General features: G+C 56.0%; 1 long non-coding RNA gene across 1 annotated transcript; it reads left to right on the top strand.

Moving 5' to 3' along the window:
- The first annotated feature begins 2,345 nt into the window (after positions 1-2,345).
- LOC133361817 (uncharacterized) lies at positions 2,346-5,343 on the top strand. Its single transcript, XR_009757421.1, has 3 exons — positions 2,346-2,467; positions 2,653-2,719; positions 4,791-5,343. It is a non-coding gene; the product is annotated as an uncharacterized LOC133361817 (long non-coding RNA).
- The last annotated feature ends 8,807 nt before the right edge of the window (positions 5,344-14,150 follow it).

Genomic DNA, 14,150 nt, shown 5'->3' with positions numbered 1-14,150 from the left:
AGCGTAGAGAAGGGAGGGAATGATTGTGGCCGAGAAGATCTGAAGCTTCGTGCGGAGCGACAGACCAGGTAGCTTCCACACAGCGTTACGCAGCCGATGAAAAGATATTGCCGCTTGACTGATTCGGAGTGAGACCTCTGCTGTTAAACCGGAGCCGGCCATGATCACACTGTCCAGGTATGGGAAATTCTCCACTCTCTCCACAACTGCCCCATCACCGATTGGGAGTTGTGGGGGTGGAGTGTCCGATGATACAAAATACCCAGGCAGGTGCTTAGTTTTGGTGGGTCTGATGGTAAGGCCCCACCTCTTAGTGGCAAGCTCCAGGTTCAGCAGCAGCGCCTCCAACTCCTCTTTCTGAGTGAGCAGCAATTATCAGATCATCGGCATACGTAACGTGGTTGAGCAATAGGGAGCCATCCCTTGACCGCACCTGGGCATCGATCAGCCTCCCATTGTATCTGTACCAGATGGAAATTCCTCTGGTACAGCCATCGAAGGCTTCACGAACTCCGTGGTCAAAATAGATGTTCAATAATGTGGGAGCTAGAGGACATCCCTGTTGCACCCCAAGGTAAAAAGGGAATGGCTCTGACTCCCAGCCACGTAGTTTTACCCGGGCCCGCTCACCATCACGAAGGTCCTTAATAATCGTGAGCAGAGGGTCAGGGACTGCAAAAGCACGAACAGTGACCCAGAGCCCAGTCCTACTGATGGTATCATAGGCCTTAACCAGGTCAATAAAGCAGAGATGTAGGTCTTGTTGGAATTCCCTACACCTCTGCTGTAGCAGACGGACAGAAAATATGGCATCTGTGCAGGACCACCCTTTTCTTAACCACATTGGGGCTCCGCAAGCCTGTCCTCAGTGTGCCTGGCAAAGCGATGTTGAATAGACACACATAGACAGACACACACAGACAGACACAGACAGATAAAGATCCCCCGTATAGCCCTTAACAGACTGTAGTGGCAAGTGCTGTTAGCGAGCACCTATGAAGGCCAGAACGGTACATACACAGCCACACACAGACAGACACACAGACACAGACAGACACACACAGCCACACACAGACAACAACAACCACCATTTGCCACTAAGTGGTGGTGACATCACCACGACGCTTGTGCCAGGCCACACACACAGACAACAGACAGCCACAGACACACACAGACACACACGGACAGACACTGCCACACACAGACAAACACAGACACACAGAGACGCACACAAGACAGACAGAAAAGTGATGAAGACCAAAACCTCATCACTAACCTCATACAACAACACTGCTCAGCATCCCACTCTGTCTGTGTCTCTCTGTTTCTCTCTCTGTCTCTCTGTCTGTATCTGTCTCACTGTGTCTCTCTGTCTGTGTCTCCCTGTCTCTCTGTATCTGTCTCACTGTGTCTCTCTGTCTGTGTCTCCCTGTCTCTCTCTCTGTCTCTCTGTCTGTATCTGTCTCACTGTGTCTCTCTGTCTGTGTCTCCCTGTCTCTCTGTCTGTATCTGTCTCACTGTGTCTCTCTGTCTGTGTCTCCCTGTCTCTCTGTCTGTATCTGTCTCACTGTGTCTGTCTGTGTCTCCCTGTCTCTCTGTCGCTCTGTCTGTATCTGTCTCACTGTGTCTCTCTGTCTGTGTCTCCCTGTCTCTCTCTGTCTCTCTGTCTGTATCTGTCTCACTGTGTCTCTCTGTCTGTGTCTCCCTGTCTCTCTGTCTGTATCTGTCTCACTGTGTCTCTCTGTCTCTCTGTCTGTATCTGTCTCACTGTGTCTCTCTGTCTGTGTCTCCCTGTCTCTCTCTGTCTCTCTGTCTGTATCTGTCTCACTGTGTCTCTCTGTCTGTGTCTCCCTGTCTCTCTCTGTCTCACTATGTCTCTCTGTCTGTGTCTCTTTGTTTCTCTCTCTGTTTCTCTGTCTGTGTCTGTCTCTCTCTGTCTCTCTGTCTGTGTATCTCTGTCTCTCCCTGTCTCTCTGTCTGTATCTGTCTCACTGTGTCTCTCTGTCTGTGTCTCCCTGTCTCTCTCTGTATCTGTCTCACTGTGTCTCTCTGTCTGTGTCTCCCTGTCTCTCTGTCTGTATCTGTCTCACTGTGTATCTCTGTCTGTGTCTCTCTGTTTCTCTCTCTGTTTCTCTGTCTGTGTCTGTCTCACTGTGTCTCTCTGTCTGTGTCTCCCTGTCTCTCTCTGTCTCTCTGTTGTATCTGTCTCACTGTGTCTCTCTGTTTCCCCGCGTCTCACCATATCTCCCCGCGTGTGTCCCCAATCCCGTAGCCACCACCGCCACCACCACCACCGCTGCCGCCACCACCACCACCACCACCGCGGTGTCTACGGGAGACGAGGCGACGCTCCCCGCCGGTGGCGGCAGCGCCTCCATCAGCTTCATGGCGGCCATAGCGGTGCTGGCGATCCTCCCCTTCGTGGTGTGCACCGCGTGGGGCACACGGAGCGCCGGCAAACGTGGCGGTGAGTGTTGTGGTGGCTATGAGATGTTGACGGTGAGTGTTGTGGTGGCTACGGAGATGTTGACTGCCTCGCCTGGTACACAGGAGGTCGTGGGTTCGATCACGACCCTGACGACGCCTGCTGCTGCTGCTGCTGTGTATTTGGAGTTTGCTCTCCGCAGTCTGCGCGATGTTCTCGTTCCCCAGCGGACGAGCAAGGAGGGAGCTCCCCGAGCCTGGTGCCCGAGAGAGATGCCGTCTCTGCCGAGTGCAGGTAGCCACCAACACTAACACCACCATCATCACCACCGCCACCACCACCATCATCACCACCGCCACCACCCACCATCATCAACACCGCCCACCACCACCATCATCATCACCACCACTGCCACCACCGTCACCACCACCACCACCGTCACCCACCGTCACCACCACCGCCACCACCACCGCCACCCACCGTCACCGCACCGCCACCACCACCATCATCATCACCACCGCCACCACCACCACCATCATCATCACCACCACCGTCACCACCACCACCATCACCGCCACCATCACCGCCACCACCGCCGCCACCACCGCCACCACCGCCACCACCATCATCACCACCGCCACCACCACCACCACCACCATCCCAGACACTGAGAGTTCTTGACCACCTCGCCTGGTACGCAGGAGGTTGTGGGTTCAATCCCAGAAACTGAGAGATGTTGACCACCTCGCCTGGAACGCAGGAGGTCGTGGGTTCAATCCCAGACACTGAGAGATGTTGACTACCTCGCCTGGCACGCAGGAGGTCGTGGGTTCAATCCCAGACACTGAGAGATGTTGACCACCTCGCCTGGTACGCAGGAGGTCGTGGGTTCAATCCCAGACACTGAGAGATGTTGACTACCTCGCCTGGTACGCAGGAGGTCGTGGGTTCAATCCCAGACACTGAGAGATGTTGACCACCTCGCCTGGTACGCAGGAGGTCGTGGGTTCAATCCCAGACACTGAGAGATGTTGACCACCTCGCCTGGCACGCAGGAGGTCGTGGGTTCAATCTCAGACACTGAGAGATGTTGACCACCTCGCCTGGCACGGAGGAGGTCGTGGGTTCAATCCCAGACACTGAGAGATGTTGACTACCTCGCCTGGAACGCAGGAGGTCATGGGTTCAATCCCAGACACTGAGAGATGTTGACCACCTCGCCTGGAACGCAGGAGGTCGTGGGTTCAATCCCAGACACTGAGAGATGTTGACCACCCTCGCCTGGCACGCAGGAGGTCGTGGGTTCAATCCCAGACACTGAGAGGATGTTGACTACCTCGCCTGGCACGCAGGAGGTCGTGGGTTCAATCCCAGACACTGGGAGATGTTGACCACCTCGCCTGGCACGCAGGAGGTTGTGGGTTCAATCCCAGACACTGAGAGATGTTGACCAGCTCGCCTGGTACGCAGGAGGTCGTGGGTTCAATCCCAGACACTGAGAGATGTTGACTACCTCGCCTGGTACGCAGGAGGTCGTGGGTTCAATCCCAGACACTGGGAGATGTTGACCACCTCGCCTGGCACGCAGGAGGTCGTGGGTTCAATCCCAGACACTGAGAGATGTTGACTACCTCGCCTGGCACGCAGGAGGTCGTGGGTTCAATCCCAGACACTGAGAGATGTTGACCACCTCGCCTGGCACGCAGGAGGTCGTGGGTTCAATGCCAGACACTGAGAGATGTTGACCACCTCGCCTGGCACGCAGGAGGTCGTGGGTTCAATCCAGACACTGAGAGATGTTGACCACCTCGCCTGGCACGCAGGAGGTCGTGGGTTCAATCCCAGACACTGAGAGATGTTGACCACCTCGCCTGGTACGCAGGAGGTCGTGGGTTCAATCCCAGACACTGAGAGATGTTGACCACCTCGCCTGGCACGCAGGAGGTCGTGGGTTCAATGCCAGACACTGAGAGATGTTGACCACCTCGCCTGGCACGCAGGAGGTCGTGGGTTCGATGCCAGACACTGAGAGATGTTGACCACCTCGCCTGGCACGCAGGAGGTCGTGGGTTCGATCCCAGACACTGAGAGATGTTGACCACCTCGCCTGGCACGCAGGAGGTCGTGGGTTCAATCCCAGACACTGAGAGATGTTGACCACCTCGCCTGGCACGCAGGAGGTCGTGGGTTCGATCCCCACCCTTGACGACGCCCGCCGATGTTTATTCGGTGGTCGCGTGACGTCTTCCGAATTAGAAATGTTTAGTCTACGAAACGGGCGCGAATAAGTTCCACTGTCCGTGCACTCTCACGCGCTGCCCGGTACGTGCGCATCACCCTCGCCTACTTTCTCCGCTCCCTCCAGCGACGAGGAGGCCGCCACGGCGCGGATGACGGAGCGGCACGCGGAGACGGAGGTGTAAGAGGAGAAGAGGTGGAGGATGAGGTGTCAAGAGTCGGAGTCGGAAGTTTGTGTGTTTGTGGGCAAGGCGGCCACTGTAGTAGTACCGTCCTTGTTGCTGTTGTTATATTGATGGTGAAAAGTTATTTCTCACCCACCCCCCTCACCCCGACTTTATATTGAAGCTTTTAGTTGTGTGATGTCCGGTACTCACACAGAGACCCAAAGACTCGCCACACAGAGACCCACAGACTCACCACACAGAGACCCAAAGACTCGCACAGAGACCCACAGACTCACCACACAGACACCCATAGACTCACCACAAATAGACCCACAGACTCATCACACAGAGAGCCACACAGAGGACCCACAGACTCACCACACAGACACCCATAGACTCACCACACAGAGACCCACAGACTCACCACACAGAGAACCACAGACTTATCACACAGAGACCCACACAGAGATCCACAGACTCACCACACAGAGACCCACAGACTCACCACACAGCGACCCACAGACTTCACCACTCAGAGACCCGTAGACTCACCACACAGAGACCCTTAGACTCACACACAGAGACCCATAGACTCACCACACAGAGACCCATAGACCCACCACACAGAGACCCACAGACTCATCACACAGAGACCCATAGACTCACTCACACAGAGACCCATAGACTCACTCACAGAGACCCATAGACTCACTCACACAGAGACCCATAGACTCACTCACACAGAGACCCATAGACTCACTCACACAGACCCATAGACTCACTCACACAGAGACCCACAGACTCACCACTCAGAGACCCATAGACTCACCACACAGAGACCCACAGACTCACCACACAGAGACCCACAGACTCACCACTCAGAGACCCACAGACTCACCACTCAGAGACCCACAGACTCACCACACAGAGACCCACAGAGTCACCACACAGAGACCCACAGACTCACCACACAGAGACCCACAGACTCACTACACACAGACCCATAGACTCACCACACAGAGACCCATAGACTCACCACTCAGAGACCCACAGACTCACCACTCAGAGACCCACAGACTCACCACTCAGAGACCCACAGACTCACCACTCAGAGACCCACAGACTCACCACACAGAGACCCACAGACTCACCACACAGAGACCCACAGACTCACCACACAGAGACCCACAGACTCACCACACAGAGACCCACAGACTCACCACTCAGAGACCCACAGACTCACCACACAGAGACCCACAGAGTCACCACACAGAGACCCACAGACTCACCACACAGAGACCCACAGACTCACTACACACAGACCCATAGACTCACCACACAGAGACCCATAGACTCACCACTCAGAGACCCACAGACTCACCACTCAGAGACCCACAGACTCACCACTCAGAGACCCACAGACTCACCACACAGAGACCCACAGACTCACCACACAGAGACCCACAGACTCACCACACAGAGACCCACAGACTCACCACAGCAGAGACCCACAGACTCACCATACAGAGACCCACAGACTCACCACACAGAGACCACAGACTCACCACACAGAGACCCACAGACTCACCACACAGAGACCCACAGACTCACCACACAGAGACCCACAGACTCACCACACAGAGACCCACAGACTCACCACACAGAGACCCATAGACTCACCACACAGAGACCCATAGACTCACCACACAGAGACCCACAGACTCACCACACAGAGACCCACAGACTCACCACACAGAGACTCACTACACAGAGACCCATACAGAGACCCACAGACTCACACAGAGACCCACAGACTCATCACAGAGACCCACAGACTCACCACACAGAGACCCATAGACTCACCACACAGAGACCCATAGACTCACCACACAGAGACCCATAGACTCACCACACAGAGACCCATAGACTCACCACACAGAGACCCATAGACTCACCACACAGAGACCCACAGACTCATCACAGAGACCCACAGACTCACCACACAGAGACCCACAGACTCACCACACAGAGACCCATAGACTCACCACACAGAGACCCACAGACTCACCACACAGAGACCCACAGACTCAACACACAGAGACCCACAGACTCACCACCCAGAGTGGTGAGGGTGGTGGTGGGTGGGTGGTGGTGGGTGGGTGGTGGTGGGTGGTGGTGGTGAGGGTGGTGGTGAGGGTGGTGGGTGGTGGTGGGTGGGTGGTGGTGAGGGTGGTGGTGGTGAGGGTGGTGAGGGTGGTGGTGGTGAGGGTGGTGAGGGTGGTGGTGAGTGTGAGCGTGCGTTGTTGAGTGCAGGTCCATGACATATTTTCCAGAACTATCCGAGAGAATCGACAGAAAAGCGTCGTCCGTTCGACTCGGGGGGGGGGGGGGGGGGGGCTTTGCCCATCGCGGTTCTGTTTGTCGTCGCCACGTGTCCCAGCGTTGGAGACGTGGCCTCGTCTCTCGCTGCCTGGCTGCCTGCCCCGTGAGTGAGTGACGCTGCCTGCCCAGCTGTTTTGTTGTTTGCTGGGGGAGACATTGTGCTGCTGCTGGTGGTGCTGCTGGTGGTGCTGCTGCTGGTGCTGGTGGTGCTGCTGCTGGTGGTGGTGCTGGTGATGGTAATAAAGGTGGCAAGTTCACTTACCTGGGCTGGAACTGCTCTGAGCAGGTGGGCGCATCGTGATGATGTTGTTGTTGTTGTGCACGAGACTTGAACTAGAAACTAGACCGCGTTTATTTTAGCGGGCAAGGGCCTCATTGAGATGCTGTGTGTGTAAGCTCTCTTTTCGAAGGCCCTGACCTGGGCATTACCGATGATAGTTCTACCAATGAGGTTCATCATCATCATCACGTGAACCTTTATAGCAGTTGGCAAAGACTCTAGCAACTCACGTCTCTCAAATGTGGAGGGGAAAACCAGAGGGCCCGGAAAGAAAATCCACTCGACAACAGAAAGACAAGAGAGACACAAACTCTATGCAGCAGCTGCAGCATCAACTGCCAGTCTCTGTGCGTGTCTGTGTCTCTGCGTGTGTCTGTGTCTGTAACGGTGTGTCTGTGTCTATGTCTCTGCGTGTCTTTGTGTCTCTGCGTGCATGTCTCTGTGTGTCTCTACGTGTCTCTGCGTGTGTGTCCATGTCTCTGTGTGTGTGTGTCTCTGCATGTCTACGTGTGTGTCCATGTCGTCTCTGTGTGTGTCTGTGTCTCTGTGTGTGTGTCTGTGTGTGTGTCTATGTCTCTGTGTGTGTGTCTGTGTCTCTGCATGTGTGTCTCTGTGTGTCTCTGCGTGTGTGTCTGTGTGTGTCTCTCTGTGTGTGTCTGTCTCTGTGTGTGTGTCTCTGTGTGTGTGTGTGTCTCTGCGTGTGTCTCTGTGTGTGTGTCTATGTGTGTGTCTGTGTCTCTGTGTGTCCATGTCTCTGTGTGTGTGTCTCTGTGTGTGTGTCTATGTCTCTGTGTGTGTGTCTCTGTGTGTGTGTCTATGTCTCTGTGTGTGTGTCTCTGTGTGTGTGTCTATGTCTCTGTGTGTGTGTCTCTGTGTGTGTGTCACTGTGTGTGTGTGTCTGTGTCACTGCGTGTGTGTGTCTGTGTGTCTCTGTGCGTGTGTCTGTGTGTCTCTGTGTGTGTGTGTGTCTCTGTGTGTGTGTCTATGTCCAGGACCTACCGTGGAGCTGATCTGTCCTCTGACCATCGACTAGTCATCTGTAAGATGCGCCTGCCTTTCTTCCACTCCGGTGGTGGGTGTACACCCAGGATCCCATTCCAACCAAAAGTGGCCTGGTCTCAGTTAGCTGATGAAAGTTGCAAGCGAGAATTTCATCGCTTGCAGCTGGGGTTGGCATCGTCCCCCACTCCACCTGATGTCGAGGGGAAATGGGCGAGGTTTAAGACTGTGACTCATGCAGCTGCAATGGCTGCTTTGGGTACGCGGTCCAGACCTCCCCAGAAACCCTGGCTGACAGAGGAGGTGTTTAGGTTAATTGAGAAAAAGCGTCAGGCCCACTCTCATCGCCTACAGCATCCCACGTCAGAGAATGAGGAGGTTTACCGCAGCCTTCGCTCGGAAGTTCGGAGAGCCGTCAGGCGCTGTAAGGATGGGTGGTGGTCGCGGGTTGCTGAGGAGATGGAGTCTGCCTCAGTGGCCCGTGATCACAAATCACTATTTAACTCCATCAAAAAAGTAACCTGCAGCGCCACACCTATTACCATCATTAGAGGAAAAAACGGTGATCCAATCTCCGACCCCCAGGAACAGGTTTGCAGATTTGCTGAGCATTTCTGTGAGGTCCTGGGGGAGGGAAATGCTCTCAGCCAGGAAAACATCATGGCACAAAGTGGTGATAACCCTGCTGAGGCTGCGGTGCCTCAAATATTGGAAGAGGTCACCCCCTGTGAGTGGCTGGCTGAGGTGCCATCTGTTGAGGAAGTACTGAAGGCGATCCGGAGTCTGAGACCAGGAAAGGCACCGGGCAGAGATGATCTCCCAAGCGAAATGCTGAGGGAGGGTGGCGTTTGTGCACAGACTGCCCTATATGACATCATAACAACAGTCTGGACCACTGGACGGGTTCCGCAGGACTGGAAGGATGCCCTGGTGGTTCCCCTCTTTAAGAAGGGGGACCGTACCGACTGTAACAACTACAGGGGCATCTCACTCCTCAGTGTGCCGGGAAAGGTCCTGGCAAGGATTATTCAACATCGCCTTGCTAGGCACGCTGAGGAGAGGCTTGCGGAGCCCCAATGCGGTTTCAGGAAAGGGCGGTCCTGCACAGATGCCATATTTTCTGTCCGTCTGCTACAGCAGAGGTGTAGGGAATTCCAACAAGACCTACATCTCTGCTTTATTGACCTGGTCAAGGCCTATGATACCATCAGTAGGCCTGGGCTCTGGGTTGTTCTTCGTGCTTTCGGAGTCCCTGACCCTCTGCTCACGATCATTAAGGACCTTCATGATGGTGAGCGGGCCCGGGTAAAACTACGTGGCCGGGAGTCGGAGCCTTTCCCTGTACACCTTGGGGTGCGACAGGGATGTCCTCTGGCTCCCACATTATTTAACATCTATTTCGACCGCGTAGTTCGTGAAGCCTTCAATAGCTGTACCGGGGGAATTTCCATCTGGTACAGATACAATGGGAGGCTGATCGATGCCCGGGTGCGATCAAGGGATGGCTCCCTATTGGTCAACCACGTTATGTATGCCGATGATCTGGTAATTGCTGCTCACTTCAGAAGAGGAGTTGGAGGCGCTGCTGCTGAGACTGGAGCGTGCCACTAAGAGGTGGGGCCTTACCATCAGCCCCACCAAAACTAAGCACCTGCCTGGGTATTTTGTACCATCGGACACTCCACCCCCACAACTCCCAATTGGTGATGGGGCAGTTGTGGAGAGAGTGGAGAGTTTCCCATACCTGGGCAGTGTGCTTATGACCGGCTCCAGTTTATCAGCAGAGGTCTCACTCCGAATCAGTCGAGCGGCAATATCTTTTCATCGGTTGCGTAACGCTGTGTGGAAGCTACCTGGTCTGTCGCTCCGCACGAAGCTTCAGGTCTTCTCGGCCACGGTCATTCCCTCCCTTCTCTACGCTTGCGAAACGTGGACCCCCCCTAGTGGAGCATCTTCGCCGGTTGGAAACATTTAGGCTGGCCTGCCTACGATCCATCCTGGGTTTAACCAGGCTGGATTGTGTGAGGAGCTCACAAATCCTTGAAAGATCTGGGCAAAGTCCCATCGGTGAGCTCCTCCGGCAGGCAAGGCTGCGTTGGCTGGGTCATGTAGCCCGCATGCCCAGCCACCGCATGCCTAAACAGCTTTTGTTCGGCCGGATCGAGGGGGCTAAACGGGCGCGGCACGGGCTAGAGAAGAGATGGAGTGATGTGGTACAGGAGGACGTGGAGCTGAGTGGACTTGCCGATGACTGGTACCAGCGGTGTCAAGATCGGCCTCTGTGGAGGAGGCTCGTGAAGGACGCTACTGGGCAGTTGGAGGCAGTCGCCCTCCAACAACAACGGAGGGCGGAGGAGCGACGCTCACAACAACGAGCGGAGCGCCGGGTGGCTAAAGCACAGCAAGTTGGCTACAGTAGGGGGCACAGGTGGTGCATCAGCCAGTCATCTCGGTCATCTCGGTCAGTCGACCCGTGGCACCTGCTGGGTCTGCCCCGTGACCTCCTGCCAGCGGGCGTTCGACACTTCACGTGGTAGCCTCAAGGTGCACTTGGCCTGGCACAAGCGTCGTGGTGACGTCACCGCCACTTAGTGGCGAATGGCGGTTGTTGTTGTCTCTGTGTGTGTGTCTCTGTGTGTGTCTGTGTGTGTCTCTGTGTGTCACTGTGTGTGTCTCTCTGTGTGTCTGTGTGAGTGTCTCTGTGTGTGTCTGTGTGTGTCTCTGTATGTGTGTCTGTGTGTGTCTGTGTGTCTCTGTGTGTATGTCTGTGTGTGTGTCTGTGTGAGTGTCTGTGTCTGTGTGTGTGTCTGTGTGTGCTGCTCTGGCACCAACAGTCTGTTCAGGCTAGGGGGGTGAGTGAGATGACGTCATCTCCTCACCAGGTGAGTGAGATGACGTCATCTCACCAGACGAGGGAGATGACGTCATCTCCCTCACCCCTCCCCACCCGTGACTCTCCCCCCCCCCCCCCCCCGTGTCTCAGCCGTGCTGAGTGCTCCGACTGTCACCTTGATGCTGCACAAGAACATGACGCTGGAGGAGGAGGGGGGTGATGATGAGGGGGAGGGTGGTGAGGAGGGGGAGGAGTGTGGTGGTGAGGAGGGTGAGGACTACGAAGATGATGACGACGATGGCTACGACGATGATGACTACGATGATGATGATGAGGGTGATGATGATGATGAGGGTGATGATGAGGATGATGAGGGTGATGATGATGATGAGGGTGATGATGATGATGAGGGTGATGATGAGGATGATAGTGGCGACGGTGATGGGGCGACGGTGATGGCGGTGACGGTGATAACTACGATGATGATGATGATGAGGGTGATGGCGGTGACGGTGATGGTGGCGACGCTGATGACGACGATGAGGGTGATGGCGGGTGACAGTGATGGCGGTGATGGGGCCGACGGTGATGGCGGTGGCGGTGATGGCAGTGACGGTGATGGCGGTGACGCTGATGATGATGATGATGATGGCGGTGATGGCGGTGACGGTGATGATGATGATGGCGGTGATGGTGGTGACGGTGATGACGACGACAATGAGGGAGAGCGGAAGGCGTGGGAGCTGTCCCGTGCGGGTCTCCATGAGCAGCGAGTGGAGGAGGAGGATGGCGCAGAGTGACGTGCACTACCATCTGCAAGCCGAGGTCTCCACAAGGAGGGGTGTCACTAGCACGGTGAGAGTGGGTGAATGAGTGGTGAGTGAGTGGGTGGGTGAGTGGGTGGGTGGGGAGGTGGGTGGGTGGGTGAGTGAGTGGTGAGTGAGTGGGTGGGTGGGTGAATGAGTGGTGAGTGAGTGGGTGGGTGAGTGGGTGAATGAGTGGTGAGTGAGTGGGTGGGTGAGTGGGTGGGTGGGTGAGTGGGTGGGTGGGTGAGTGAGTGAGTGAGTGGGTGGAGTGGGTGAGTGGGTGAGTGGGTGGGTGGGGGTGAGTGGGTGAGTGAGTGGGTGAGTGGGTGGGTGGGTGGTGTGAGTGGTGGGTGGGTGGGTGAGTGAGTGGGTGGGTGAGTGAGTGGGTGGATGAGTGGGTGGGTGGGTGAGTGGGTGAGTGGTGGTTGGGTGGGTGAGTGGGTGGTGGTTAGGTGGGTGGGTGAGTGGGTAGGTGGGTGGGTTGGTGGGTGAGTGAGTGGATGGGTGTTTGAGTGGGTGGGTGGGTGTGTGAGTGGGTGAGTGAGTGGGTGGGTGGGTGAGTGGGTGAGTCAGTGGGTGAGTGGGTGGGTGAATGAGTGGGTGTGAGGGAGTGGGTGTGAGTGAGTGGGTGGGTGAGTGAGTGAGTGGGTGGGTGGGTGAGTGAGTGAGTGAGTGGGAGGGTGGGTGGTGGGTGGGTGGGTGGGTGGGTGAGTGAGTGAGTGAGTGAGTGGGTGGGTGGGTGGGTGAGTGGGTGGGTGGGTGAGTGGGTGGGTGGGTGGGTGAGTGGGTGGGTGGGGGAGTGGGTGGGTGAGTGGGTGGGTGAGTGAGTGGGTGGGTGGGTGAGTGAGTGGGTGGGCGGTTGAGTAGGTGGTTGAGTGGGTGGTTGAGTGGGTGGTTGAGTGGGTGGGTGGTGATGCTACTACTACTGATGATGATGCTATTGCTGCTGCTGCTACTACTGATGATGATGCTATTGCTGCTGCTGCTACTACTGATGATGCTATTGCTGCTGCTGCTACTACTGATGATGCTATTGCTGCTGCTGCTGCTACTACTGATGATGCTATTGCTGCTGCTGCTGCTACTACTGTTGATGATGATACTCAGGTTAACACGTAGCAGGCTTCGCGACCAATATCATCCAAAAGGGTTTTTTGGGTTAGATCACGTAAATATATAAATGATGTGTCGTTTAAAACCCGCGACCACCCGACACAGCCAACTCGTGAGGGTTGTCACGTAAACAGAACGTGGCCAATGTACATGTGTGTGTGTTGGATGGATGGGTTTTGCGAGTTGAGATGATTTAGAAACGCGCTCAGTGTATCTTTTGCTGTGTGGCCAGACCACCGACGTGTCATCCACGTAACGCAGCACACTGAGACCATCTGCTTGCTCCTGCCAGGAGCGCTTTGTGGGATGTCGCTACCCGCCCCCCCGCGCTGCCTCAGCCTGCAGGCGCCGCTGAGTACTGCGTCCGCGTGAGAGTCGTAGTCAACTACCCGCGGTGGAAGACAGGGGAGTGGTCTCCCCTGTCGTGTGTCTCCGTCCCTCCACCACACAGCGCCGTGGGTGAGTGGGTGAGTGGGTGGGTGGGTGAGTGGGTGGGTGGGTGAGTGGGTGGGTGAGTGGGTGGGTGGTTGAGTGAGTGGGTGGGTGAGTGTGTCAGTGAGTGGGTGAGTGGGTGGGTGAGTGGGTGGGTGAGTGTGTCAGTGAGTGGGTGAGTGGGTGGGTGGGTGGGTGAGTGGATGGGTGAGTGGGTGGGTGGGTGAGTGTGTGAGTGAGTGGGTGTGTGAGTGGGTGGGTGGGTGAGTGGGTGGGTGGGTGGGGTGAGTGGGTGGGGTGGGTGAGTGAGTGAGTGGGTGTGTGAGTGAGGGTGGGGAGCGGTAGTGCAGCGGTTAGCGCACTGCGCTATGAACCCGGCGACACGAGTTCGATTCCCGCTCACGGCCAACACCAGTGACGATTATCTGAACCGGTCCCGGGCCTCCCCTAGGTCGACTCAGCCTCAAATGACCCA

The sequence above is a fragment of the Lethenteron reissneri genome, unplaced genomic scaffold (assembly GCF_015708825.2).
Source record: "Lethenteron reissneri isolate LAM-NWPU_2019-01 unplaced genomic scaffold, ASM1570882v1 scaffold_1245, whole genome shotgun sequence".
In the NCBI taxonomy this organism is placed as follows: domain Eukaryota; kingdom Metazoa; phylum Chordata; class Hyperoartia; order Petromyzontiformes; family Petromyzontidae; genus Lethenteron; species Lethenteron reissneri.
Note: the sequence above shows the minus strand (reverse complement) of the source record. Positions and strands in the feature narration are given on the sequence as shown.